The 27,038-nt window shown below is 49.3% G+C and overlaps 2 pseudogenes; one reads left to right on the top strand and one right to left on the bottom strand.

The window, feature by feature from the left end:
• Positions 1 to 928: 928 nt before the first annotated feature.
• On the bottom strand, positions 929 to 1,047 carry LOC118613447 (annotated as a pseudogene).
• Positions 1,048 to 18,136: 17,089 nt separating this feature from the next.
• LOC118613506 lies at positions 18,137 to 18,255 on the top strand (annotated as a pseudogene).
• Positions 18,256 to 27,038: the final 8,783 nt, after the last annotated feature.

Below are 27,038 nucleotides of genomic sequence, written 5' to 3'. Positions count from 1 at the left end.
AAGCACCGCGACCAGCTCTGGCGACAGCCCCACGAGGGCCGGGGAGACACACACCTGGGAGCGTGTGCTCGGTTCTTAAAACCAACTCAATTTCAGTTTGAATGAGGAAAGGAAGGGGTGACGCAAACACAGGAAACCTGAGCCAGGTGCGCGTAAATGAATTTCCTTCCAGACTGAAAGTGACTGTCCATCTACTGTGAAATAGTCTGAGAGAGTAAATCACCGCCATTGGTGTCTAGGGTACTAACTAAATAAATGAGTCTTTTTCTTAAAGGAAAATGTCTGTGTCTATTTGGGCTGATTTGTCCTTGGTTGCTTTCGTGAGGTCGAGAAGGCTTGTCTTGTCCCAGACAGGCAGTATCTGAGCATTTGAGCAGTGTCGCTCCTGGTCACGCCATAGACCAAACACTGATAGATCAGGCCTCGTGACTGGCTGATGACTGTGGGCAAAGCACGTGGCATCTCCTGCATGGCGGTCTGCCCATCTGTGGTGCGAATGTGTCTCTCGGTGTAATGACGAGGGTAAAGTGAGCTAGTGGGTGTGAAAGCACTTCAAAAAGGATAAACCGCACTCTTAAAAAATAAACATAGTAACGCAGTTTGTTTTCCCCTGTTTTAAGGCTGATTCCTTTCAGAATATTAACTGTTTAAACATTACCTGGAAATGTACGTTGCACACGTTGATCAGGATATACAGATACACACACATATGGGACTATTCTGATTTTGTGTGCTATGCAATACACATCCAGGTGATGCCAAACCCCCAAATTTGGCTGGACATTACTGAACATTTGGTCAAGGCTATTTCTATACTTCAGAATTTATTTTCTCTTTTCTTCATTTTTAGGTGAGGTGACCCTTGGTCGACCTCACAGATTGCAAGGACCTTGTCAGCTTACAATCCCATATTTTATTTTTATTTTTATGCCTACAGCACCCAGTCTTCCTAGGTGGTCTCCCATCCAAGTACTAACCAGGCCCGACGCTGCTTAGCTTCTGAGATCGGCCGGGCTTGGGCTTGTTCAGGGTGGCATGGCTGTAGACAATACTTTGGAATTTCTGCAGAAAGAATGTGACTAGGACTCTGTAGCACCAAATTTACTTCCTCCATGATGCAAAAAAAAAGTATCCAATAAAGTTAAGCTAATTTTTAAGTAAATTGTTAAAATAAATGAACAAATTTCATAATTATTAATAGGAGACAATGAGTATGCAGTCAGGTTCAGAAACTGAAACTACCAAAATTCTACATTGGAAAAAACGAAGGCAAGAGTTTAAGGTCAACGCGCTGTGCGAGGTTGCGGTGAACGAGGCGTTGACTTCGTCTACGCATCTGCTGCAGGGTGATCACTGCCTAGTGTCAGCCAATAGCTCCGTCACATCACACAGTTACCATTTCTTTTTATTTTTGGTGAGAAACTTAAGATCCACCCTCTCAGCAGCTTCAAGTATATGACACAGTTTTTAAGTGTAATCACTGCAGTGGACATTAGGTCCCAGGACTTACTCATCCAATCGGAACACTTGACCTGCTGCCTCAAGCCCCGGGGAGCCGGCAGGCTCTGCGGGGCCCGTGGGGCTGGGTGCTGAGGTTCGGCAACGACGACTAAGCTCTAGAAACAGAAATATAAAAGCGGGTCTTGAAATGCTGGTGAAAGCTGAGCCCATGTGGACGGCGTCTGTGGGGTGACACACTCCTTCCCTGGTGGTATCCGAGGGGCTCATGGAAAACAGCCGCTTCGGAGAGTCGGGCCGAGCTAACGGAGGGCCTGACGCCTCGCTGCACTGTCAGAGTCCATCTGGGCAGAAGTCCGGATTCCTTTTCCTGAGGTACGTTACTTTAAAATGTTTGGGTTTACAGAGTTGTTGATTCCTATATTTTCCCTACTAAGAGCAGACCAACGATTGGTTAATTGAGGACAAGCTGGTATTGTTGATATTTTTTTTTTGCAGGACCCCAATCTGTCATCTTTTGTCACCAGTGTGTGAAGTGAAATTTAAAATCAAAATATAGATTTACTCACTCTCTTTTACATCCATCTTTAGGGATTATTTTTGCCAAAAAGCTGCCCGAGGCATTCTGAGTGCGCCTGCTCAAAAAATCTCCCCCCAATTCTATACTTACCCATCATGAAACTTCTTGTTTTTATATATAAAAACAGTGCTGGTCCATCTTTTCTGCTGCCAAAGTGCGTCCACAGAATGTGGGTTCTGTTCATACTGTGACAGGTTTTTCAGGAGTGACAGAGAAGAGAGCCGCTTACGCCATCCCCAAAATAACACCATTCAATTACTCTGAATTGGTTTTGATAAAATACAGTTTAAACCATTTCTACTAATTTTACTTTTCAACTCCTCTAGGATCATTGTTAGCGAGAAAAGAACAAGCTATGTGGACGCGGGACCCAGGAACAGGTCTTGAGGAGCTGGGAGGCCCGAGGCCTGGTCAGCGAGGAAGCGGAAGGCCAGTGCAGAAGGTGCAGCGGCGTCCAGACGGCGTCCTCCACGGTGGGGCCCGGAGCCGGCGCCCAGACGGCAGGGAGGGGCACAGGCAGGGGCAGGCTGCTGCAGGCCAGCAGGTGACAGGCCTAGTGAGAAGGGAGCCTGCAGACGAGGCTGGCCCGAGCAGCTGCAAGACGAGCAGGTCTCCACGGCCACCAGCCAGAATCTTCAGAGTCTTCGCAGACGCCTCCCTGAGGCTCCGTTCAGAGGGTCTCCGCGACTGCACTCACTCCAGCCTGGGTCCGGGGACAGACACCTCCCAGGACTTTTCAAGCCAGTGATGAAAAATAAAATTAGCGACATTGAAACAGTGAGATGACAACTGTTAGCATCCAGTCTTTAGGAAAAAATGCAAAATTACATAAAATGATCTTGTTCTGAAGAATAATTTAATTCTAAAATGCTTAATGGCCTCGTTTTTGTGATTTCCCGCTTAAGCCATTGTCCGTGCCTGGATCTTTGCAGAATGGGCAAATGGGAGGCGGCGAAGCATAACTTTAGATTTACTTCCTGAAGGGAGCAGAGTAAACCACCCCAAAACATGACGCTTTGGCATATGGATTATTTTCAGTTGAAGTTACATGAGAAATAGCTGGTTCCAGAAGGGCACTTTGATCTTCCTTTGTCCCCTTTGTCCCCTGAAAGCAGAAAATAAATAGCCTCTGTGAGAGGGATCAAGGGAAGAAGGCATCTTCGTCACAAGAGATGGCGCGTTTAGGGCCAAGAAAGCTGTATGAGCGAACCTCGTTGCTGCCTCGCGAATTCACTAGTCGGCCCAAACCCCTTGGCCCCGCGGTTCTCCAGAAAATGGTTTCTTTGTCTAAAATGTAGAAAAGCTTCCTGCCTCGGCCGCTTCTTTAAGTCTCATATTTTTATGGAACTTCTATACATGCAAAATTAAATTTGTTTTTGCTAATCTGTCTTATGCGAATTTTAATTTTAGACCAGCCAAGGAACCTAAACGGGAAATTTCCCCCACTCCTATATCCCATGTGATTTTGGTAAGTGTTTTTGGAAAGTCGTAAGAAGGGAACTTTAACTGGCCTGGAAATAACTTGATTTTTAAATGTAAAAGACATTACTTAAAGTCATTAATATTCCATAGATTTTAAGTTTGTTGCACAGTATTTCTAGATGAAATTTTAGTAAATCAATATCTCTGATCAGGTAAATTTTGGTCCAAGAGTAAAAGGCGGGGTCATGTGATCTCCCTTCAGGTCGTTTGTCCATTTCCGTTCGGACCTTGAAGACTCTTCTGTCTCCACATTCTGTTCTGTTTCCTTTTGTTTTCCAGTCCGTCCTTTTTTTCCCCAACATTCCCCAGAGACATGACCCTAAGCAGGAAACTTGGTGCCTCTGTTCACATGAGGTCCTCAAACACTTGAGCCACGTGAGAAAAGCATCTGAAGCCCTAAGTTAACCATTTATTGGGGACAAGGCTCCTTCTGTTGTCTGGACAAGGCCTCATTTCCTCCCCTATTGGGTTTATTTTCAGACATCTTAATGGATTTACTCAAAAGAGCTGCCCTTCCTCCTCGTTTGTTCGATAGCTCTTTATTGAATTCCTGTCGCGTGCTGGGAACATAAGGCAGGGAAATATCAGGTAAGGTCCGTCCTGCGTCGTGGAGGCAAACATCTCATGTCACCGCAGTTTGGCGCCGGAGTCATCGCCACCCGTGCTCTGCCTCCAGGGTGCCCGCGCCTCAGGCCGCACTGAAACAGCCTGAGCTGGAGCGACTTTCTCAGACGCTTTCTCACCTCCTTATTCTAGCCTTTCTGACTTTCAAATACATGCGAACGGCCCTGACGAACACTCTCACGAGCCCCGCTTTCCCGGCGTGAGCAGAGGTGTATCCATCATGCGCCGGAACGGCACCTGCGACACGTTTGCGGCTCGCCGCGCTGCAGACGGCTCGCTCCGCAGCTCCTCGGAGGGGCTTCCGACTCTTGTTTCACGGGAAATCATTATGAAGCGTGTTGCAGGGGTTTTCAAGAGGAACTTCAGTTTTTCGAATTAACAATTTCCCTGAGAACACCATGGCTTTGTTAGAACTTTAGGTTGGTGACTGTAAAGTAGACCTACTGCTGTCAAAGCCCGTGGTGGGGGCCAGGCCACGCTGAAGCGGGGCCGCACTGTGCAGCGACAGCTCCCAGCTCCTCCGTGTTCGCTGGAGTAATTAAACTGAGACGCAAGCCGGCCTCCTCCAGGCGCGTTTTCATGTAACACTCGCTAAACGACCCCAGTCCCAAAGGGCCTGCGGGAGGGAAGTGAGTGCCCCTGAGGTACGGTTTGGGTGGGAAAACAGAGCTCTGCAACACGGAGGCTCTGACCCGGATGCGAAGACTGGTTGACAGCCCAGCTCATGTCCCTTAAAGAGATGTTGATCGTGCTCCACGTGTAAGAAGAAGAAAGGAAGAGGTGTTTGATGGTGAAGGACAGATACGCGAGCACCTACCTGGCTATGTGTTCGCCAAACATATTTCCACTTCTTTAGTGACAGTTATACAGTGACACTACATTCCCGGCTGGGCTTGACACAGGATTTTTGTCTCCCTTTTACTTTCAAGGCAAAAACATCAGCGAACGGCTCTCAGGAGGAGAGCGCATCGGGAAGGTCATGTGACGCGGTGGAGCTAGAACTGGGCTGAGCGCTGGGCACCGGCGCGGCTCTGCGCTGCCCAGGGCCGGGGGGAGCCAGTGCCATGTCGGGGTGACTTGCTGGCCGCCAAAGCACCCACGGCGAGACGACGGGCACCTAACCCGTGCCATCACGCGGCAGTCACCTTGCGATATCGGACCGCGGGAGTCGCAGGGCTAGGCGGCATAGCTCGACGCTTTCAGTGTGAGCTTTAACCGCGGCTGCCGCAGAGCTCGACTTCCTCACCTACCCTCGTGGGACTCTGGGAAGCTGCCCTCGGGCCGCTGCCCTCCGGGCTCCGCGCAGGCCTCCTCCTCTCCCGCCTGACTTCTCCGATCGGGAGCCGCCCAGGGTCGGCCTGGGCTCTGCGCTCTGTCGTTTTCTCTCTCCATTTACTGATGGTGTGTGTCTTAGGGACATGTCAGCTTATAACCACTTTGCGGAGCAGAGCGGGGAGAGAGTTTAGAGTGAGCAGCGGGCCCTGGGGCCTGGGCGTGGTAAAGGAGAAATTACAACGCGAGAACCCCAGCTCTGGGGCTGTCTTTGGGCTTCCTTGGGTGTTCGTTCTCTCTCTCTGAAAATTGCCCCAATAATGCTATCTCTGCTAAAATTGTTAAAATTGTGGAATTCTCTTAAAGGGAGACGTTTGCTATACTCTCTGCCCCGAACTCTCTTCTCCCCAATTCCCTGCCCCTTGATAAATGTTTAGAAAGCCGGACCTAATCACTTGCAGATACTATGCTAACGGAGACACTGACTCCTTAGGTTAAATGACGATCAAACTCAAACCCTCATTGGCTCGTCAGATCTGTTAGCAGAGAATTATGTTCCGTGGAGAGAGAGCGATAGGAAGGTTAGACGGCATCCGGAGCGAGGAGCGTGGAGCCAGCGGCAGTTCCTCAGCTGATGACGCGTCCACTGGACCCTGGAAATGAACGGAGTGTGTGTGGGGGGAGGGGAGCGCAGGGGGCTAACGAGAAAAAATAACGCGGAGAGAGAAGCCTGCAGTTGGAGGTACAAGGACACACCCGCGACATTTATTTCAAATGTGTAGCCGCAGTCCCCTGACAGTGAAGCCTAAATAACCCCGGGTTCTTGTGAGGACCACGACCTTGCGTGGGGCTCAGAGCGGCCACGGCCGATGACCCTCCCCAAGGGCGCCTGGGCGCTGGCCGGAGCAAGCAGCGGGTGCCAGGCTCTCGAGTGGATGAGGGGCAGGATGGTTATTTGTCAACACTTCCTTTAAAACTTCTGGGTTTAATTTTTCAAAATTGTTAAATTGTTAAAATTGGCCTAGTCCGTGGCCGGGAGTCCGCGCAGGAGCCGGCTCCCCGGCAGCGAGGCCGGGCACACGCGCCGCCCGCCGGGGAGGACGCGCTCGTCGCCCCGGCTCGCGGCCTGGCGCGAAGCGCGGACCCTTCGCGAGCCCCCGGGGACGCCCGCCCCGCCGGGAGCTGAGCGCAGCGCGGTGCGGGCACGACGGACTCGCCTGCGCCCCGAGAGCAGCCGGGCCACGCTCCGCGTCGCGGGCGGGCGGTGACGCAGGTCGCGCGAGGGTGGCGTTGCGTGTGGAACACACGGAACCGCTGCGGCCGAAGCGGCCAGGAGCAAAGCGGCTCTGCCGCCGCGGCCTTCCGTGGCAGGCGGGCAGCGGAAAGTCCTCCGTCCCGCGGAGAAGGCGGCGTCTCGGCGCAAAGCCCCGCGCGCTTCGTCTGCGGGGGCGCGCGCTCTGCCTGGGGAGCCGGAGGGGACGCTCCTCGCGCTCTCGGGGCCGGACCGCAGGCGCACCGAGCGCACGGGGGCCGATGGCCACATTCAGGTCCCTGCTCCGCCGCCTGCCGGCCACGTGGCCCGTTTCCGTCGCCTCCGTTGTGGTGGCCGCGGCTCCGCGCCCTCGCGAGCCGCTCCGCGGGCGCCACGCGCTTCCCCGCGCGCGTCGCTCACCCTCGGGCTCCACCGCAGCTGTCGTCAAAGGCCACAGCCGTCCTCCGAGGCGGGCGCAGGCGCGACGCCCGTTCCGCAGGGGCAGAGGCGGGACGGCCGCCGGGGCTGCAGAGCTAGGAGGTGGCAGCGGTGGCCTCGGCCCGGGTCAGCCCGACTCCACCTCAGACACGGCCAGGTGCGTCATGCCCCAGCGTCATGGGCGGCCGCTCCTCAGACGTGTGCCACACGGCTCAGCGGGCTTCCGAGAGCCTGGGCTGTCAGCGCAGGCGACCGAGCCACGAGTCGCAGAAGGAAACCGGACGGACGTGAAGCCCGTCGCCGCCCTGCCGCACCTAATCCGCATGGGAGACGGGAGCGACCCGCCAGGGCCGCGCGTCCGCCGGACCCGAGGGGTCAGACGAGCAGCGCCGTGCGGAGGGCACGAGACACGCGCACTGTCCGCAGGCGGGTGGGGTCCGGCCGGCCGGAGGGCGCGCACTGCGCCATACACGCAGGACAGTCGCCAGCGGGGCGTTGTCCCAGCAGGAAAAACGCAGCATTTAGGTGTGTATGTTACGGCTTACGGCGAAATTTGCAATTCATCCTAACAGGCGCCGCCCCCTGGGAGGCCTCGCTGGGCGCCTCTTCCTGGGCGTTCGTTACTGACTGGGGTGGTGGGGGCGGGGGGCGGGGGAGAGGACGCTGTGGCTGGTGAGAAAGTTAGATAAAGCCAGGATTCTACCCCAGAACAGTAACGGGGACGGTTACCGCGTCGACGGCACAATGTGGGAGACCGTGCTAAGCGCTCCGCGTGCGCGATTCGATCCCGCGGGGCTTTCCCGCGGGGTCCCCGTGCGGCCGCGGCGCTTTCCGGCGCAGGGACAGCAAGCCCCGCGCCCAACATCACCGCGCGCCGACGTGGCCGAACGGGGCGAATTCAACGCGAAGGCCTCTGAACACTCGACACGCGGGACGCACGCACGCGGTCACTGTCCTTGGGCTGCGCGTCTCCTCATCAGCGGACTCCGTAGCCTCCCCTAAACCTGCTGATTGTGAAACAACACGGGCGGTTGCACAAGACACCTGAGCGCCCCCAATGCGGCCGTCACTACGAGGCAAAGACCACCGGACAGCTGTCTCCGGGGGCGCGTTGGGGCCCCAGCTCCCCCGAGGAGAGCGCCTCAAGTCGCGGGGAGATGGGGGGCAGACTTAGTAACTCACAGAGAGCGCGCGGGATTGGGCGACAGGGGATTGGGGTGATGGGGAATGGGGCGACGGGGCGGGGGGCGGGGGCGGGATCGGGCTGACGGGGTCATTGGGGCATCGCCACCCGACCGCGCACGGCAGGAGAACCTGTGGGCCCGCACGCAGAAAGGGACCCAACGCCGGCAGGGGCGGGAGGTCCTGGGTGGGGGCGCGGCGGCAAGGGATGGGCAGCGGCGGCTCCGGCCCAGCTCCCAGGCACGGCTTCGCCGCTCGCTGGGGATGGTGCCCAGACGTGCCAGGCCGCAGGGACCACGACACAAGCGACCTGGGCTGGCGCCGGGACAGCGGAGCAGGCTGTGGGGCTGCGCGTCCCAGCCCTGCCTCTCACCGGCGGCCTCACGTCTAATCCTGCATTTCCTCATCCGTAGCAATCGCCATGATAGTGACACGTCGCTGTGTCTGTGTGCATTGAATGACGCACTTAATGTAAATAATGCACTTAACGTAGTGCTTGGCGCAGAGAGAGAGAAAACCTCGAGAAAAGTCATTGGCATGGTCAAAAGCATGTCGAGTTTAATGAGCAGGCCACTCGCAGGGGTCACGGTTTCATGTGGTAATGGTTTATCTAAAACTATTGATTTCTCTGAGCAAGAAGAAAGGGAAGGGAGGGCAAGGCTGACGTCCCTGAATGTCCCCGCAGAGAGGACTGCGCTGGCCCTCGCAGGAGGCCTGCTCATGCGTGCGGCCGTTCCTGAACCGGCACCAGGCTTTCGGACGTGTGTGAACATGCCGGAGCTTGGCGAAGGGTCGCGCTGTCTTCTCAAACGCGGATGCGATGACACTGAGGTTCATGCGAGGTGCCCGGTGACATGGCGTACGACATCGAGGCTGGGCCCCTGGGCTTCTCCCGGGACTCAGCTGCCCTCTAAGTCCTGGCTGCGTAGTCCTGACTTTTATCTGAGAACTCAATTTCTGCTGCATTCGAGTCATTTTTAGTTTGAGTTTCTTTTACTCAAAGCGGAACCTAATCCTCACTGGTGAAACTGTTTGTTGTTTCTTCTTTTTAAAAGTATGTCAAAATAACCTAATGCCAGTGGATTTGCAAAATGTAGAAAAAATGCAAAAAAAAAAGTTACCATATCTCATATGTCTAGAAATAACATTATTAAAAATTCAATCTAATCAGTGCTGCGAATGATGTTGTGATGGCATATTTAGTCATAAATATTCATCTGCATTCCCTGTTATCGACAGACTTGTTAAGATCAAATAACTATGTAAAAAAATTAAGACTTGGGGGAGGGGAAGCAGGAAAAAGCGGTCTGCAAGTAATATGATATAGCTATGACTCCCAATATCAAGAAATCCCTCTCGCCGAGGCTTTATGCAGAAACAGCCAGGCATCCACCCCGCTGGGCAGCCTCACGCCCTCCCAGAGCCATGCAGTGCGGTGATGCAGTGATGCGGGTGGTGATGCAGTGATGGAGTACAGCGATACAGGCCGTGGGTGCAGTGGTGTGATGCGGCGGTGAGTTGCGGCGGTGAGTTGCAGTCATGTGTTGCGGCGGTGAGTTGCGGCCGTGCCATGCGGCCGTGCCATGCGGCGGTGAGTTGCGGCGGTGCGATGTGGCCGTGCGATGCGGCGGTGAGTTGCAGCGGTGCCATGCGGCCGTGCCATGCGGCCGTGCCATGCGGCCGTGCCATGCGGCCGTGCCATGCGGCCGTGCGATGCAGTGGTGTGCTGCAGTGAGGTGCTGCTGCAGTGTGGAGACGCAGTGATGCAGACAGCAGAGCGGCCGTGCAGGGGTGCCGTTCAGGAAGGGATACTGAGGCCCTCTAACCACGCGCCTCCTTCCACTGCATCCTGCAAAAGCAAACGCACGTTTCTCTTAAAAATAATAACAGATGTCACTCCAAACTTGCACAACTCTTGGTGTCACTGCAGGAGAATCGTACCCTGAGTCCTGCCCCAGCCACTCGGGTCTCAGATCCATTGTCCCTTTGGGATGAGAACTCAAAGAATAGGCTACTCGGCACCTGTCTTTGCTCTCATTTCACTCTCGGGAGGCCCTGTCCTTATTTCTTTTCTAGTCTGACCCCTATCGTTATCCCCAGGGGCAGCTCTGCCGCGGAACCCTCACACTTCCTGATGTCGCTGCGCCTTGTTCTGCCACCATCGATGGGGCTGCCGCGCTGGCAAATGCAAACCCTCTGGGGAGAGGCACGAGGCCGGGAAGAAAGCCCGGAGCCCTCGCGGGTCCGTCAGCCGCCATGGCAGCCCTGGACCACTGCAGCCCTGTGGTATTGTCTTCTACTTCTATATTGAGGCTTTTCTGTTGTCATGGTTAAATACGATGGAAAAGAGAGAGATTCCCAGAAGAATTCTAATTCAGCTGCCATCTACTCTGCCGGCCGCTGTCGAGAGCGCCTTTGCCACACACACTCACTTGCCGTCGCCCTGGGCCTGTGCGTCCCGCACGAGGGACGCACCCGGGCCTCACGGCCACCCGTGGAGGAGCCCGGACTGAGTCTCACCTCCTGACTGTTCCTCTGGCTGCTTCCTCGGGCCACCAGACAGTAGCTCTCTACACAGACAGTTTATTTCAGAACCTGTGCTCCAAGCCTCGACTGGGAAAGAGCCATTGTTCGAAGACACAAAGCCAGGCCGCTTTAGTCACAGTTCGGGCTGTCTGGGACGCCAGTCTGCCGCTCTGTGGCAGGCTCCCAAGTCCACGTACTCCTTTTACTTTTGTTTAAAAGTCAAGGAAGAAATAGAAAACCTGCGCACTCTGCACTCAGCGTGAAGGACCCGGGGGAGCAGCGCACGGGGGCCCGCGGCTGGCAGGAAACGACACAGGATGCCTTTCTCTGTGACCCTGGCACTCGTCCCCAGGAGCGGCCCGCGCTCCAGCAGTGAGGCTGTGTCACGGCGTCGGCCAGAGTCAACAGGCTCTTATTCCCAGAATATCTGAGCCTTTTCGAGACGGCCTCAGACACTCGGCCCTTTGGCTGCAGCCGCGCATTCCTGACTATGAAGCAAAAGCGGGAGGGAATTAGGCCAGGACGCTGAAACTGTGGCCCCTTAGCAAAATGTCGTAATGAAGTTTTGATCCCTAGTAATAAATTTTTTGGTGAATAATCAGAAATAAGATCGTGTAAGTCCTATCAATATATTCTGTGTAATATGTATTCTCTTCGTATTTAAAAATGACATTGCATTCTAGTCTGTATTTGCAAATCTGTATTATAGAAGTTCGCATCTGATGATAGCTATGTTATCAAATTCTGTTTTTATTTTAGAACATGGAAAGCATTTCTCGCTCTCCTCTTATAGGCTTCTCCTCACAGTGATGGGCAATACGCAAGTATGACTAAATGATAAGTGCGACTCAGCCTCAAGTTTCTGACCTTCCTGACAGAGTCTCGTTATTTCATTTAAGAACAACTGGTCACTGATCTCGAAGAAGCGCGTATTTTCTGAAACTGGCCCGCGTGGAAACGGCCCCAGTCACGTCTCTAAGAACTTAGGGACCGCTTTCAAGGACTCTGCCTTTGCTCAGCATTAAGATTTCTCCGCAGCGGTGTGGCCTCCCCCAGGGCTGGGAACGGAAACCTCGGGTTTGTGGAACACGGCCGCTGACTAACGGTGGCAGCCCGCCAGGATGAGGGACGGTCGCTTCCGGCGTGTGCCTGTGCTCAGGGCTCCGCTCAGACTCTGACAGCCGTCACGGCTATCTTTGGATAGGTGGCTGTAATTAAATTAAATATCTTATTAAGATTAGTTTCACCTGTTTCTTTTGCCCTTTTTCATGTGGCTCGTAAACCATTGTCAAATGCCCACATGACTCACCTGACATTGCCCCGGCGACATCGCTCTGGACCCTCAGCAGCAGACGGGGAGGCATTGGGCGTTGGGGGGACCCTCGAAGCTCTTTCTGAGAACCAGGCCCATCCTCAGCACAGAGAGGAAGCTGCAGAGATGCCAGGGTAAAGCAAATGAAGAGGGTCACCACAAATGCAAGGTGTCAAGAAGCGACAGGAGAGAAGACGACAACCAAACAAATGAAATGCGATAGAGAAAAAAGAAACCTCACTTCAAGCCCCCAGTGACCGAGCCGAAATGCAGTGCGTGCACCTGCACGGGCGCCGGGGGAGAGCCCGCTGCATCCTCTGTGGCCCGAGAGGACGGGGGCTTCTGACTGACAGGAATTCCAGGCGAAAAAAAAAAAACAACAAAAGAAAAAAAAATAATAAAAAGACTGATAAATTGACAATATAAAAAGTTTTTAAGTACTTTATTTAAGCAAGGTCAAAAGACAAATGACAAATTAGAAGAAAGTATTTGCAACACATATAACAAATAAGTGACTTAATATCTCTACTGTACAAATAAGGGCATTTAAAAAGTTAAAAAAAAGCAAAGATTATAAATTTTGGAGAAAAATGGGAAATAGACGAACAGAGAGTTAGCAAAAATTATGGAAAAATGGCCCTTGGACATAGGAAAACGTGTTTGAACTCATTCATAGGAAGAGAAATGCAAATAAAACTAAACTGAGATAATATCTCGCATCGTCAGATTGGGAAAAATTCAAAATCTTGACAACACCTGTTGTTGTCAACATGAAGAGCCACACACGTCCCTATGCTGCTGAATGAACGACAACATTACATAATTGTAGTTTCTTTTCTTTCCCAGTGAGACCTGACTTCCAAGAACACCGATCTATTTATTCACTTAGTCCTACAATACACACAAATTAGTGTCATAATTGTTATTCCTATACTACTCCCCCCCAAAAAAAATCCCAACCAAAATTTGTTTTCAGCTTTTACCCCCTCTTCAGATGAGGGTAGATCTAGTCAAACATCAATATTCAAAAGTTATTGGTTCGGATCTATTTTCCGCTCAGTGTAGTTATTTATTCATTTGAAATAATGCATCTACTTCCAAGGTTCCACTTATTCTTGTCGATTTCATTTTTTTATTTTTAATACATTGAACATTAATATGATTCAAAAAAGCAAAACTCGCAAAAAATCTACTCAGATTTCCACAGTTCATAATACTTTTTCTCTATCCCCAATCTAAAGAGTTAACCAATTCTTTACTTTCTGATTATTCTGTGTTTCTTTTTGAAATTAAAAAAAGGAAAAGAAAGTCTGTGCTCTCTTAATTTCCCTTTGATTTTAACACGTATACGAAAACCTTTGGATGCCACGCTTGGTGCGATCGAAGAGCTCTTAGCTCTTCTTCCTTCAGCGTCATCCTGTATATCCTGAAAACCACTCATTTCATGTAGATATTTCTTGTTCTTTTTTACAGCTGCAGAATATTTCCACCATTCGTTAATATTTTCCCATTTAAGTTGTTTTCAGTATTTTATAATAGCAAATAATGCTGCAGTGAACGAACTTCTGCATGGGCATTTTTGTGTTGTTGGAGGTATAATTTCAGTGCAAATTCTTAGAGAAAGAACCAGGTCTCCTTGGGGAAATGTCTGCCTCTGGGCTGGGAGCAGGGGAGGTTTGAAATCATTTGACTGTCTCGGGACAGAAAACGAGAGAGAACGTGGCATGACTCACAGTTCCTGGTGTGTGTGTCTATGTTCCTCGCTCTGTCCTTCGAAAGGGCCTGAAAACCAAGAGCACACCCAGGGCCCAGAAATCGGTTTCTAAATATTATTCATTACGAAAAAGAATCAGAACCCTTGGAAAAATGACATATGGCGTTGATGAAAGGGAGGAATAAAGTGAGAATAAAATATCTTGTGTTACGACATAAGTAAATGGTCCAAAATTAAAGGAAGTATGTCAAAAACACACAGGAGCAAGCTCGAGGCTCTCGCTGACCAAATGTAGGGCAATTTGATTATTAAACTAAATGAGGACTTTAAGAGCATATTGTATAAAATAAAGATCTGAGTTTATAGTGATAATCAAGATAGATGATTGATAGATGTTATCTAGAAGATAGGTAGGTGATAGGTAGATAGATGATTGATTGATAGATAGATAGATAGATAGATGATAGATGGATGGATGGACGGATAGATAGATAGATAGATAGATAGATAGATAGATGATAGATAATAGAGAGACAGATGATAAGTAAGCAGACAGATAAATAGATAAACAGATAGATGATAGTTGAAAAGAAGCTCTTCCTTGCTCTACCATATCAACTTACACAAGGAATGATGGATCCGAAGATCACCATTTGCAGCTGTTGTGGTAAAAACTGATTTAAGCTAGCATCATCGATAGGTGGTATACTGGGGGAAGTTCTGATAAAAAAAAAAAAAAGAATGTTATAAAATCTCAAAATATTTTATCACAATATACTTATTAATTACATAAGGGAAATAACAATTATGTGGTGGAAAAACGGGACGAAACCCGGCCAAATTCTCAGCGTTAAGGTCTCCAGTAAGGGCCACATGAAAACTGGGACACGGGGCCTCGAGTCACCGATGTCCTTCATGCGGCGTTCCCGCCGAACACAGATAAACCATCCAACCATGGCGGCGCTTTGCGGAATCCTGAATGAGGGATGTTATTTTATTGAATTCTTCACAATTATCCATGAGAGGCAAAAACTGATGAACTTTTCTAGATTAAGTAGTATTAAATAAAAATGACACCTAAATGCAATACATGATCCTAAGCCAGGAAAAAAAGGTGCTATAAAGAACACAATTGGGACAGCTGATAAAATGGAATGTGGACTGTAGATTACGTGAAAGTATCACATTAGTGTTCAATTTTCTGAGTTTAATAACAGAACAATGAATATGTAAGAAAATCTTCCTGTTCTTAAAAAAAAAAAAAACACTTAAGTCATGGGGTAAAGTGACATGATCCATGCAACCTACTGTCAAATAGTTGAAAAAATAAAAAATATGCATTTATAGAAAAAGAATGATAAAGCAAATGTGGCAAGATTTTACAAATTAGTGAAATTGGGTACAGAGTATATGAAATGCTTTGCACTATTCTTGCTATTTTTCTTCAAGTTTTAAATTATTTCCAGATAAAATTATTTTAAAAATATCTCTTAAACAGATTCATAAGATCAGAGAACAGAATCAAACTATGTTTATTTCTCAGATAGAACCTAGGAGCAGGAAAGATTCCAAAAACAAATGGTCAGTGAACTAGTTAGGCAGGCTCAGCTTAGCTAAACTGTGAGATTTCTGTGACCTCTCTTGAAAACAGACTCAGCACGGTCTCTTCAAGTGCCCAGAAGTGCCTGAGAAGGGACATTAGGTCTTAGACTAGTTCATCTCAGCTGGCATCAAATTGGACCCACTCTACCTCCTACCCCACAACCCCATTTCCCCCAGATATTAGTTCCCTGAAACTTAAAACTCACTTTAGAACCCAAACCTACTGAGAGTCAAGTCAGCCATCTTGGCTGAACGGAGGCCTCAAAATAAAAACCAACGTAAACATTAGAATAGAAGCATCTGAAAGAATTCCTAACTTTTAAGACTTGATAGACTATATTGTTTACACTTAACAAATAGTATTCACCTCTCAGCTTGACTCTAAAAACATATATTTTAATGACCTGAGTGATTTTACTTAGTTATAAACAAGACTAAAGAACTTCTCCCATCAAAGGAAGAATATGTCTGCTGAAGTTAGATTTAATTTCAGAGTTAAATCTAAAAAAATCAGTATATATCAAAGCACATCTATCCCAACCACAACTAAAAAGTGAGTAAGTTCACGTTTGACTCTGATGCATTTAACACCTGGAGGGACCACCAGAAAACTCCGCGGCCCTCAGAGCACCGCTGGCTGGACTCTTGTCCCCGCAATCCAGTGGTGCCACATGCTGCTTCCTGTGAACAGAATTCCTATTTTCTCTGCCTCGAAAAGTCCCGTGAGTGAGGAAACGCTGCTCCGCCGGGCGGGCTGCATTCACGCTCCTGCCCAGCGGTTCCTGCCTCCTCGGCTTTCCCTCAGAGGAGGGTCGCGGACCAGATGCGGGAGTCGCTCCCTGTTTTTCACCCTCCGGTGAGGCTTGTGGGATGCCCTAAGGGGACACCCTGAACGTGATTTAGTGCCCTGGGCAGCACAAGAGCTTCTTCAGCTGTGGCAGCGAAGCCGCTGTCCTCCCAAGGTCGCACAGGTGTTAATTGCCCAATCTCCTTAACAGTCGCTGTTTCCAAACTGCAACCACTCTCATTATAATAGTAGAAGCTCTTTTTAGTGTTCTATAGCTTAATAAATCATTTTAATATAAAATTTTATTCCGAACTCACACTTTAGTGTTCTTATTAGAAAATAGATTGGCTAAAATCCATAGCTGGTAACTAGTAGAGAGAAATTCAAGCTTGCCCTTCTTGGCTTCTGTTCGGTATTTTTCCACCCCAACATAAATTTAAATACACGTGTGGTGGTTAATTTTATGTGTCAACTTGACTGTGTAATGGGGTGCCCAGATATTTGGGCAAACAATATTCTGGGGTGTCATGAGGGTGTTTTCAGATGAGATGAATATTTAAACAGACTGAGTAAAGCAGATTGACCCCCCCTAATGTGGGTGGGCCTCATTCAATCAGTTGAAGATCTCAACTGAACATAAGGCTGACCTTGCCCCAAATAAGGGGGAAGTTCTCCTACTCGACTGTCTTCCAGCCGGGTCATCGAATGCCTCTGCACGCAACTGAAACTTCAGCTCCTCCTGGGTCTCTTGCTGGCTGTTAGCCTCGACCGACTCCTGGTCTGCAAACCTCAGACTTGAACGGAAATGCCCACCACGGGCTGTCTGGAGTCTTTACCCTATTATCACACCCTACAGATCCTGAGACCTGCTAGCCTCCATAAGCACATGAACCAATTTCTTATAATAAATCTATCTATTATCTAATTTATCTACCTACCTATCTATCATCTATCTTTTTTTTTAGATAACCCTGATATATTATAGGAGCTCAGTCTGGAAAGTTTTAGTCATTTTAAGAAATAAGGTTTTCTTTTTTGGAAACTGCAAGTCCTTATCATGATCTTCCATACTCAGTGACGCGAGGAATCGCTAGCCTGCCGTCTCTAGCCAACAGCGGGAGGTCACTGTGCTTTGCATCAGATTCTGGATAATGGGCCTCACCTAGAATCAATTGTCTAGTTACCTTAGGGAAGGAAAATGCACAATATGCTCTTGTTTTCCCTCTAATTTCTTATGTTATGCGTTCATAGTAGCCCAACAGAACCCACATCTGTTGGAGGAGGTCATCAAGAGGAGGTGACCACCAGTTGACCCGAGAGCTGGACTCAGGCAGTCGAAGGCTCTTCACCCCCGCCCCTTCTTCAGAACGTGCTTTCCGCCCACTGTTCCGGTAACTGCATGTTTCACGGATGCAGCCTTGAGTGGGTCAGGTGTGGAAACGATCTGGATGGTGTATGCGACCGAGCTAACGAAAACTTCTACACAAATTCCTAACATTCTGCAGTACAGAATATCTACTCATCTTGTGGCACCCACGCAAGCCTCATCCCTAAGTTCCCTTGCTGGGTGGCCCTGCCCCCTGCCGCCCCGGAGTGGTTGGCCTCTTCGTTTGGTCTCTCCTTGCGCCCCGTGCACAAGGTAACCGAAGTTACCTTGTGAATTTACCTGATTCTACTCACTAATGTTCCCATCAGAATGGGAAATGCCAGAACACCCCATGGCGGTCGAAGGAGTCGTGGAGCCTGAGAAACACAGTTTTGATGCCAATCGCCTGCACCACCAGCTCCCAGATCCTGGCAAATTCTCTGACTGAGCCCACTTGCCCAATATGAGTGCTAGTGAGCAGTGTCTCCTTCACAGTGTCGTGAAAATTAAGTGGAATAACTCAGATAAGAAGCCTGGTCTAGTCTACGGCCATGCCACCCTGAACAAGCCTGATCCCATCTGATCTTGGAAGCTAAGCAGGGTCGGGCCTGGTTAGTACTTGGATGGGAGACCACCTAGGAAGACCAGGTGCTGTACTTGTAAAAAATAAGGGATTGTAAGCTGACAAGGTTTTTACAATCTGTGAGGTCAATCAAGGGTTGCTTTGTCTAAATAATAATAATAATAATAATAATAATAATAATAATAAAAAATAACGAAAATAAAAAAATAAAAAAAAGAAGCATAGTCTACAAAAGGAACATTCTTTTCTTTCTTTTCTCCGCAGTAGTTTTGGCCAAGTTTGAAGTAACTTTCTTGCCTTTCAGACGTTTAATAGTTATAATTATTTTTTAATTAACTTTTAACAGCATCTCAAGTTTGAAAACTTCAAAAAAAAGTTCAGCTAATAGGTTATTTTTCCCAGTGTTACCATTTCTTGTCACATCGCTCTTCTGTATTGGATGCAAATTAGAGAGAACAACTTAGTTTTTCATTTTCTACTTGTCGTTAAGAGACTTTATGTTTATTGTTCCAAGGTGATACAGATTTCGTCGTGAGCCAAGCTCAGTGAGGATGGTTTTAATTTCCTTGGTGCATAAAACAAGGTGCTGCCTTAGAGTCGTTAATGTTGAAATTCATGACTCATGTCCTCCTCTTCCTTCCCCTCTCTTAGACCTTGGCCATAATCAGTAGGAAGGTATTTTTCTGAAGAGATCACACTTTATGGGAGAACAGTGTCAAGAGAGTTCATTAAATACAGAACCTGTGCAAGGTGAATCTGTACTCGGGGTTTTGTGAGGCGGGGAAGCCCCGGTCGGGCGAACATCCACCAGCCACACATACCAAGGAGTTTTCCCTTCTCATTTAATGGATTATATATGACTAAGTTTCTCACAAAACTCATTAAAGGGATGACTTATCATTTTAAATCACCATCTTGATCAATACTCACAGTTATCCCATTTTAGATTTGTTTGCAAAGAAAAAAAAATGTCTCAGGATGTCCTTGCCATCCGACACTTCTGTGGCGGGTGCTCTGAAACTGTCCTCCGCCATTTCTGAAGACCAATCAGCGAGATTGCCAACACGTGCTTCTAGGAGTGCGCGGGTGACAGCCGGTTTCCAGAGTCGGGTGTGGACTCTGTTCAGGGAGGGCTCAGGGCAGGACCACCCTGGTCACCGATAAGCAAGTCAAAAGTTTAATCGCTGTCCTTGGGGGAGTCCCAAGCATGTGTGAATTGATCTGAAAGCAAATGAAGTATTTTGATTAATGATGCAAAATTATGTAGATGACCCAATAAGGGCTTGGATGGATTTCTGCTGAAAATGTGTTTGTATGTTAAGGTCTATTTCAGTCTGTTTCCATTTGTGAGGACCAGAGAGACGGAAGGGAGGAAATGAGGGGCTGCTCCACGCGGCAGCAGACCCAGCGCCTCGGTGACGGAGAGGGAGTAAGAAGCATGGCCATCAGACATCAGGGATATCTTATTGATTATGTAATTAATTCTCTAATGCAATCCCCTAATTTCTTCAGTCTGCCTCAGTCTAGCCCTGATGTGGAGCAGAAGAAAAAGGTCTCTGTTTCCTTCATGAAATCGAGACCAAGGTAAAGAGAGTCAAGGAACAAGCACTTACTCATGTTAAGAAAAATAAAACCTAACAAACAAACGGGGTGTCAGGGCAGCTCCTCCCGGCCGTCTGGGGCCGCACTGCTTCCTCACTCGGCTCTGCCAGCCTCAGTCCTTGGCTTCTGCTCACGTTTGCCTCAGAACCACAGGATGGCTGCTGGCACTCCAGGTATCACCTTTGCATTCCAAGTAAGAGGAGGAAAACCTCTCTGGGAAGTCAGTTGCCTTTCTGTCCCTCCTCACAAGCCCCACCCAAGGGCTTTTGTACTTACGTGCCATTTGACCTCCCTGGGTAGGGGTGAGGAGTGGGGGAGCTGAGTGACATAGAGCTTTAGCGGGATACATTCTTTTCACAAATAAATTAGTCTTCTGTAAAAAGGAAGGAAGGGGGAATGGATCCTGAGTGGGCAATGGTCTCTCCCCGGGCACGGCCGTTCCTCCCAGCATGGAGGACCGAGACGGGAGCTCCAGACGGTCTCTGGGCTCACGGAGCAGAGAGGACAGAGTATGTCCCAAGGGGGCAGCGCAACCACAGAACCAGCTCAAAACGGCCTCGTCCTATTTAATAAGATACTGAGTTGCTTTTCAGAGACAACAGACCAAAATCGCACCTCACGCAGCTGAATCACGTGCAGAGGAGAGAACTTTGACCTCCAGCTGCAGCCAGAATGACAGTCTTGCCTCCCCCTCTCCCCCCACCCCTCCACCCCCCGCCAGTAACCAAAGGACCAAGACGTAACCGGAACTTGCTCACTAGACACTGTCAGGAGCGAAGGGTCCGTTGACCATAAGTGGCCAAGTTCCAAGTCGCCCATTAACACGCCCCCACCAGCGCCTCCGCATTTCCATCTCCCCAAAGCTCTTAAAACCCCTTAACCGAGTCCAACGAGCAAGGCAGGTTGGAGGCGCTAGTAGGCCCCCCATCTTCTGGGTTGGCCCTTCCTCAACCAATAAACGTTTCCTTACTACAAACTGTGACGTTTTGAGTTTTGGCCTTTCAAACCGTCAGGCTCACGAACTTGAGGTGGGCAACTCAACAAGACCCCAGGCCTCGCGCCGCCGGTCGAGGTGACAGCAGAGGAAACCGGGTGGCAGCACCGGACAGGCGGCTGGGGACCCCACGCTTGTGCGGCTGTAGTTTGAATGTCCCCTCCCTGCTTCATAATATTTCTCTGCAGGGTACCAAGTCCGTTCTGAGCTGCGTTTGGTCTGCGGTTCGGATCATGCCGCACACGGGTGTTTTTGGAAACCGCGCCTTGTTTACCGCATGCAGTGGGCTCACGTCTCGGCCAAGAATTGCGGGAAACCTAGCTTCCTCCCGCACGGCTAGCACCAACCTCATTCTGCCAGACAGGATGAACCGGATTTTAATCGCTGCGTGTACTCTCTTTTCCTCAAGTGACCCTCCAAGGCCCATCACAGAGACGCGTAGTGCGTGAGCGGTCACAGGAAAGGCGGTTCGTCTCCAGGGAGGGCACTTCTCAGGCGCCGAGAGGGGACGGCGAGGGCAGCCGACCCGCCTGCAGGACGGGGAGGCTCACGGCGGCCATTGCTTTTCTTTTATAGTCACTATCCGATATTCCAATATTCCTATAAATCCCCGAAGCTGTGCTATGACAACCCTCAGCGTGCATATATTTTAGAAATCGAAGACACATCATGTTTCCTTTTTTTCTCAGTCGAGTAGGGTTACTTAAGAAAGGCGTAACTTAGTGTGACTATCACAATATGTCGCGAGGCTCTGTCCCGCGCCTTGCAGAGGAGCTCTGGCTTGTACAATGCTTTTGGCAAATTGTCCACTATAATTATGAGTCGGTTTTTGATTAGTTTGTCCTTTTTATTCCTTAGATTCCTCATATAAGTGAAATTATATAGTGTTTATTTTTCCGTGTCTGATTTAAAAGCCTTCTAGGTCCATCGAAGCAACATCCTTTTCTATCCCCTTTCTTTTAGTCTGTGTGTCTTTTAATCTGTAGGGATCTTTCAGCCACTCTATCTTTTGGACGGAGCATTTAATTCTTTTCCATTTAAGGTACTTATTGATAGGACTGTAGTTGTTACCACTCTTTATTCCTGTTTTTGATACATGTTTTTTCTTCTTTAATAAGTCCCTCTAACATTTCCTGTAATACTGGCTTGGCGGTGATAAATTCCTTTAGCTTATTTTGGTCTGGGAAGCTCTTTATCTGTCCTTCAACTCTAAATGATAGCTTTGCTGGATAAAGTATTCATAGATGCAGATCCTGGGTCTTCATCCTGTCGAATATTTTTTGCCAAGCCCTTCTGTCCTGCATAGTTTCTTTTGAGAAATCAGCTGCCAGTCTTATGGGTTTTCCCTTATAAGTAATTATCTGTTTTTTTCTTACTGCTTTTAATATTTTTTCTTTGTATTTAACTTTTGGCATTTTAATTATGATATATCTTGATGTGGGCTTCTTTGTATACCTGATTTTTGGAATTCTCTGAGCTTCCTGGGGTTTTATGTCCATTTCCTTCACCAGGTTAGGGAAGTTTTCCATCATTATTTCTTCAAAGAGTTGTTCAACATCTTGATTTTCTTCAGTTACACTGATTAAACAGATATTTGGACCCTTAATAGTGTCCCATATGCTCCTTAAATTATTTTTATAGTCTTACCATCTTATCTCTTGCCATTTTGATTGTGTGTCCTTGGCTTTCCCATCCTCTAGATAGGGCATTTGATCCTTTTCTTTATTCACTTTGTTTATTCCTTTGTTTATTCCATTTAATATACTTCTCATCTCAAAATAATGTGTTCTTCACTTCAGACTGATTCCCTTCTTTAGTTTCCATTTCCATTTTAATGTTTTTTTTTTTATCTCTGCTAAATTTATCTATACTTTCCAAAAGTTCATTGAGTATCTTTATAACCAGTGTTTTGAACTTTGCATCTGTTAGATTACTTGACTCCATTATATCTGGATCTCTGTTCTGTTCTCTCATATGGTTTCTGCTTCTTTGTCCTCCCATTTTGGCTGCCTTTTCGTGTCTGTTTCTATGTACTAAGCAAAGCTCCTAAGTCTTCCAGTCTTGTTAGTGTGGATTTATGAAGTAGATGACCCGTGGCACAGTCCTAAGTGGGGTTCAGCTGCAAAGTTGGCCCCAGCCTCTGCTGCTCCAGGGCCACCTGTTAAGATTCAGCAAGCAATCCAAAGATGCTGTGCTTATAGATGCCTCGAAAGGCCACACCAGAACTGAGGCCAGCTGCCCCCAGTGTGAGTCTAGGCGCTGCTCAGCGAGGAGCACCTGACTCGCTGAGGACACACCTGGATGTGGCTTGGGTGGGGCCCCGAGTTGGGGGAGGCAGGTTTCAGGGAATCTTCTGGACAGAGCGACCTCTGTTACCGGGTTTGATGACTTAGGGCTGTGGCGGCGCTGTGTCCCTGCACTGGGAGGGGGGAGGCTCAGCAGGGAACAGTGGACACCGCCGGCACTTCTGTGCAGAGCGAGTCTCGCTTCGGCCCTCACTCCACAGTGTCCTCCCTGTAAGTTCCCGGTCTGCCCAGTGCACAGCGGAACCGCAATGGTGCTCAGAGTGAGCAGGTGCGTCACCGCGAGAGGCCGAGCATGCGGACGCGGCCCCTCTAAGAGGCGCTGCGCAGCCCCGCCTCCAACACCGCCCCGCCCCCCCCGCGGCCCCGCCCCCTCCTCGCTGCGGCGCTGTCCTGGGCTTCTCCCTGGTCCTGCAGCTTGTTCATCTGGACCCCAGGAGCCTTTTCCTTGCTGCTGCTCCTGGTTTCCGCCACGACTTTGATTGGGTCTCCGGAAGGACGAGCAGAGCCTCTGTCATCTGCGCCATGTGTTTCGCTCTTCACAGAGGAAATTTTAAGGAGTGAAACCGACCCACAGAGGCTTTTATGAGATGTAACCGGGAATGTCATCGCCATTAGTAAGTTTTTTTTAATTTTGTTGCATTTTGCTTTTTACTTATTTTCCAGTTTGTTCCAATTAAATATCTCAGTCAGAATATCAAAGAGCCTAAGAGCTGTCATTCTGGGGGGGGGGGGGGGAAGGCCTCATTGGTCTTTGAAATGTAGTATAATGTTGACAAAAAAGAGGCTGCAGGGAGGGGTGCCCCGGGGAGCAGCATCAGGGGGCTCGCCTCCCAGTGGACCCCGCTTGCGTCCCTGACCCCAGACGGTCTCGGTCCAGCGCGATGCCCGCCCGGCCTCCGAAGGCCCGTGCGAGGCGCGCTGGCGCTTCAGGGATTCGTTTAACAGCACCCAGGCTTTGCTGCGGGCCTTGGAAGCCGAGCCCGCAGAGGCCGCTGGCTCCCAGCCCTGCCCGCCTTCCAGAGACTCCCTGCTCGCGGGGACAGCGCCGTGGATACCCGGCCCAAGGACACACGAATGAGGAATGTCTAGGTTTCTTCCAGGCTGGCTTATCACGGTACAAGAGAGGGAGTCTGATTCCAGAATTCCTGCATCCGAGGAGCTTTTGCCTCTGAATTAGTCAAGACTTGCAGTTGCAAGTGCCAGAAACAGATGGAATAAAATACAGCTTACGGGCAAAGAGGCAAGCGCTGGAAGGAAATGGGCCATCCCAATGCCCGAAGACATCCCTGAGCCACCAGATGGGATGGACAGATGTCCTGCGGTGGCTGGAACTTGGACTCGCCAGCCACCAGGACACTTCATCTCCATTTCTTGTCCCTGCTTGTCTTAGTGTCTAGGCAACAGTCTTCGCCCTATACAGGAGTGACACATGGTCCCAAACAGGTCACTCAGCTTTCCTCCCCCAGCAGCCCACACCCTGCCCCCTGAGAAGACAGACCATCCTTCCTAACCGCCCTCCGCCCTGGGAGATCCGGGCTCAGTCGTCCCCCATGAGCTGACGAGCTGCAGGTAGAATGAGCAGACATTTGCACCTGGAGCCTGCCGCGGTGGCTGGGGAGCTACGGCCTGGAAGGACATGGCCATCCCCAGTGAGCTGGAGACAGAGGCCTTTCTAGGGAGGACACGCTTTGCAGAGGAAGAGAGCACGCTGCCCAGACACGGCCGACTCCTGCTCAACCTCAAAACCAGGAGCCCGCAGGGCTCAGCGCAGCCGCAGCCTGTGTGTGGGGGGGAGGGGGCGGGGTGGGCAGCTGTCCCCAGGGAGCAGGAGCATTTGCTCTCTCGAACTGGTGCCACTCTCAGCATTTCTGCTTTGAGTTGCCAAGAATGAAAAGATGCCACTGGAAAAAATAAATAAATAAAAAGAATCAAATCAATATTAGCAAGTACATTTTAGTATTTTCCTTTACGCAAATAAAAAAATACAAATTGATGCCTATAAACACTCTCATATTACTATGATTTAAAAATATCAACAAAATGTTCAAATCCATATGAAACCTTGTCCTTGTATTTCTCCTGGAACCTCAGCAGCTTAACCAGCTACGCGAACACGAACAAGAGACACCTGAACTCATCCCCAGGTTCCCGTCACAGCGGGATTCTAACCTCTGCCTCACCCCCGGCCCAGGGCCACACCTGCTTTCTTTGCTGTAAGAAGCAGGGGGGTTTTCCTCAATGGTGTTTTTTCTTTACAAAGCCACTTTAGTCTCCTCTCCCTCCCCCCCCCCAAAAAATTATAGTGGTTAGAGTTTTAATCTTTATAATAAAGTATAGCATAACATTGGAAAAGAAATTGAGCTCCACTTTTAAAAAAACTGAGATACATAAAATTCAGACTTTCCATCGTGCCTAGTAAGTTGGAAGCCTAAATAGACAAAAATTTCTATCTCTAGCATTTCAAATGGGTTTTATCTAACTCAGTTTTCATAGTTGCATTATTTTTGTTGTTTGGGAAAAGAGAGAGGAAAGAAAAAATATTTGTACTATAGTAAATAAAGATAACTTAAAATTTATGATTTTCAATTCAGTGGTATTATTTCTCTTGTGCAAACATCTCCACCATCCGTCTCCAGAAAGGGAAAGAAATCTTACATTTAGCAACATTTTGCCCTTTGCCAAAAAGATGTCTTCCCAACACCGCAGTTGTTGAGAGGAAGTAAAAAGTCTGCGCGGCTGCTGTAAGGCCAGTCCTGAGCCAGCGCCCGCCCACTGTCCACTGTGCCGACAGGCACCACTGAGACCAAGACCACTCTGGTGACACCGTCATCCTGCCCATCTCTGCTGTGGGGACCACGCTGCCACCTTGGGGACCGCCCAGGACTGGCGGAAATGTTCCTGGCGATTCTCACGATTTCCTGAAAGCACCAGGTTCTCATAGGCAGTGTCGGTGGGAGAGGAAGTGGAGCGAAGGCCTCCATCACCGGGACAGCGTGCCCGCAGGCCAGCTGGGGGCCCCAGTCGGGATTAACTGTGGAATCCTGAGCACTCAGAGCAGAGCCGTGAATGACAAAGAGATAATAGATCCACCTCTCCTCTGCATTTTAAAGCACTCATAATTGTTTCTTGCTTGACTGAATTTAGCAATCTCTCTTGTCAAGCACATGTTCAAACTCTCTGTTAGAAATTAAACAAAAGAAATTAACATTCCTCAGAGCTTTTAGAGTGATGTATTCCAAACTGAAGAGGCCACAGATTTAACCTGCTAGCGGGGTGACAACGTCTGGGCTGTCCGGGCCCACAGTGCTGACCGGAAAGAATGTATTATTGTTGCTATCACGCCAATATCCTAAACGCTGCATTGTGGAAACGGACTGCTGTTTTCCCTGATAACCTTTACAAAAATAAGATCCTGTTTTGCCTGCCTGACCTCTAGTCTCTGATACAACAGACTCTCAGAAAGAATTACAGAGATTACTAGCTGAGTAAGGTGGGAGAAGAGGAAATCTTTTCTGTGCTTTTGTTTTCTGGCTGGAGGTTTGAGTTGTTTACTTAAGGCAAAATGTTGGCTCCAACGAAAGAAGCGTGTAGCCAAACGCTGATTAGAATCAGCATTTAAAATTCTGGCAGCACCCAATTGCTGGTGTTGCTTCACAAAACAGGCCTCTGGAGCTGGTACAGCCTTTGATTTCAAGGTGAACTTGAGGAAAAAAATAGAAGTTCACCCGCTGGCATGCCATGTCCCCAGGAGTGCAGTGCCCCACGTAGGAGGCGCCCACAACGCCGCTTCCTGTTTGCTCCTGAGAGTCGGCCTCTCGTCACTGCTGTACCCTTGTTTCTGAAGCCGGACACGTGCTCGTCGTGTTTAACGGGTGCCACCTGGCTCCCACTCGTGCCGCGTTTTCTTGGCTCACAGCAGGGGTAGCTGGCCATGGTTCCTTGCTCGGTGGGGTGACCA

Source organism: Rousettus aegyptiacus, unplaced genomic scaffold (genome assembly GCF_014176215.1).
Source record: "Rousettus aegyptiacus isolate mRouAeg1 unplaced genomic scaffold, mRouAeg1.p scaffold_m13_p_18, whole genome shotgun sequence".
Lineage (NCBI taxonomy): Eukaryota > Metazoa > Chordata > Mammalia > Chiroptera > Pteropodidae > Rousettus > Rousettus aegyptiacus.
This window is presented reverse-complemented; position numbering and strand designations above follow the sequence as displayed.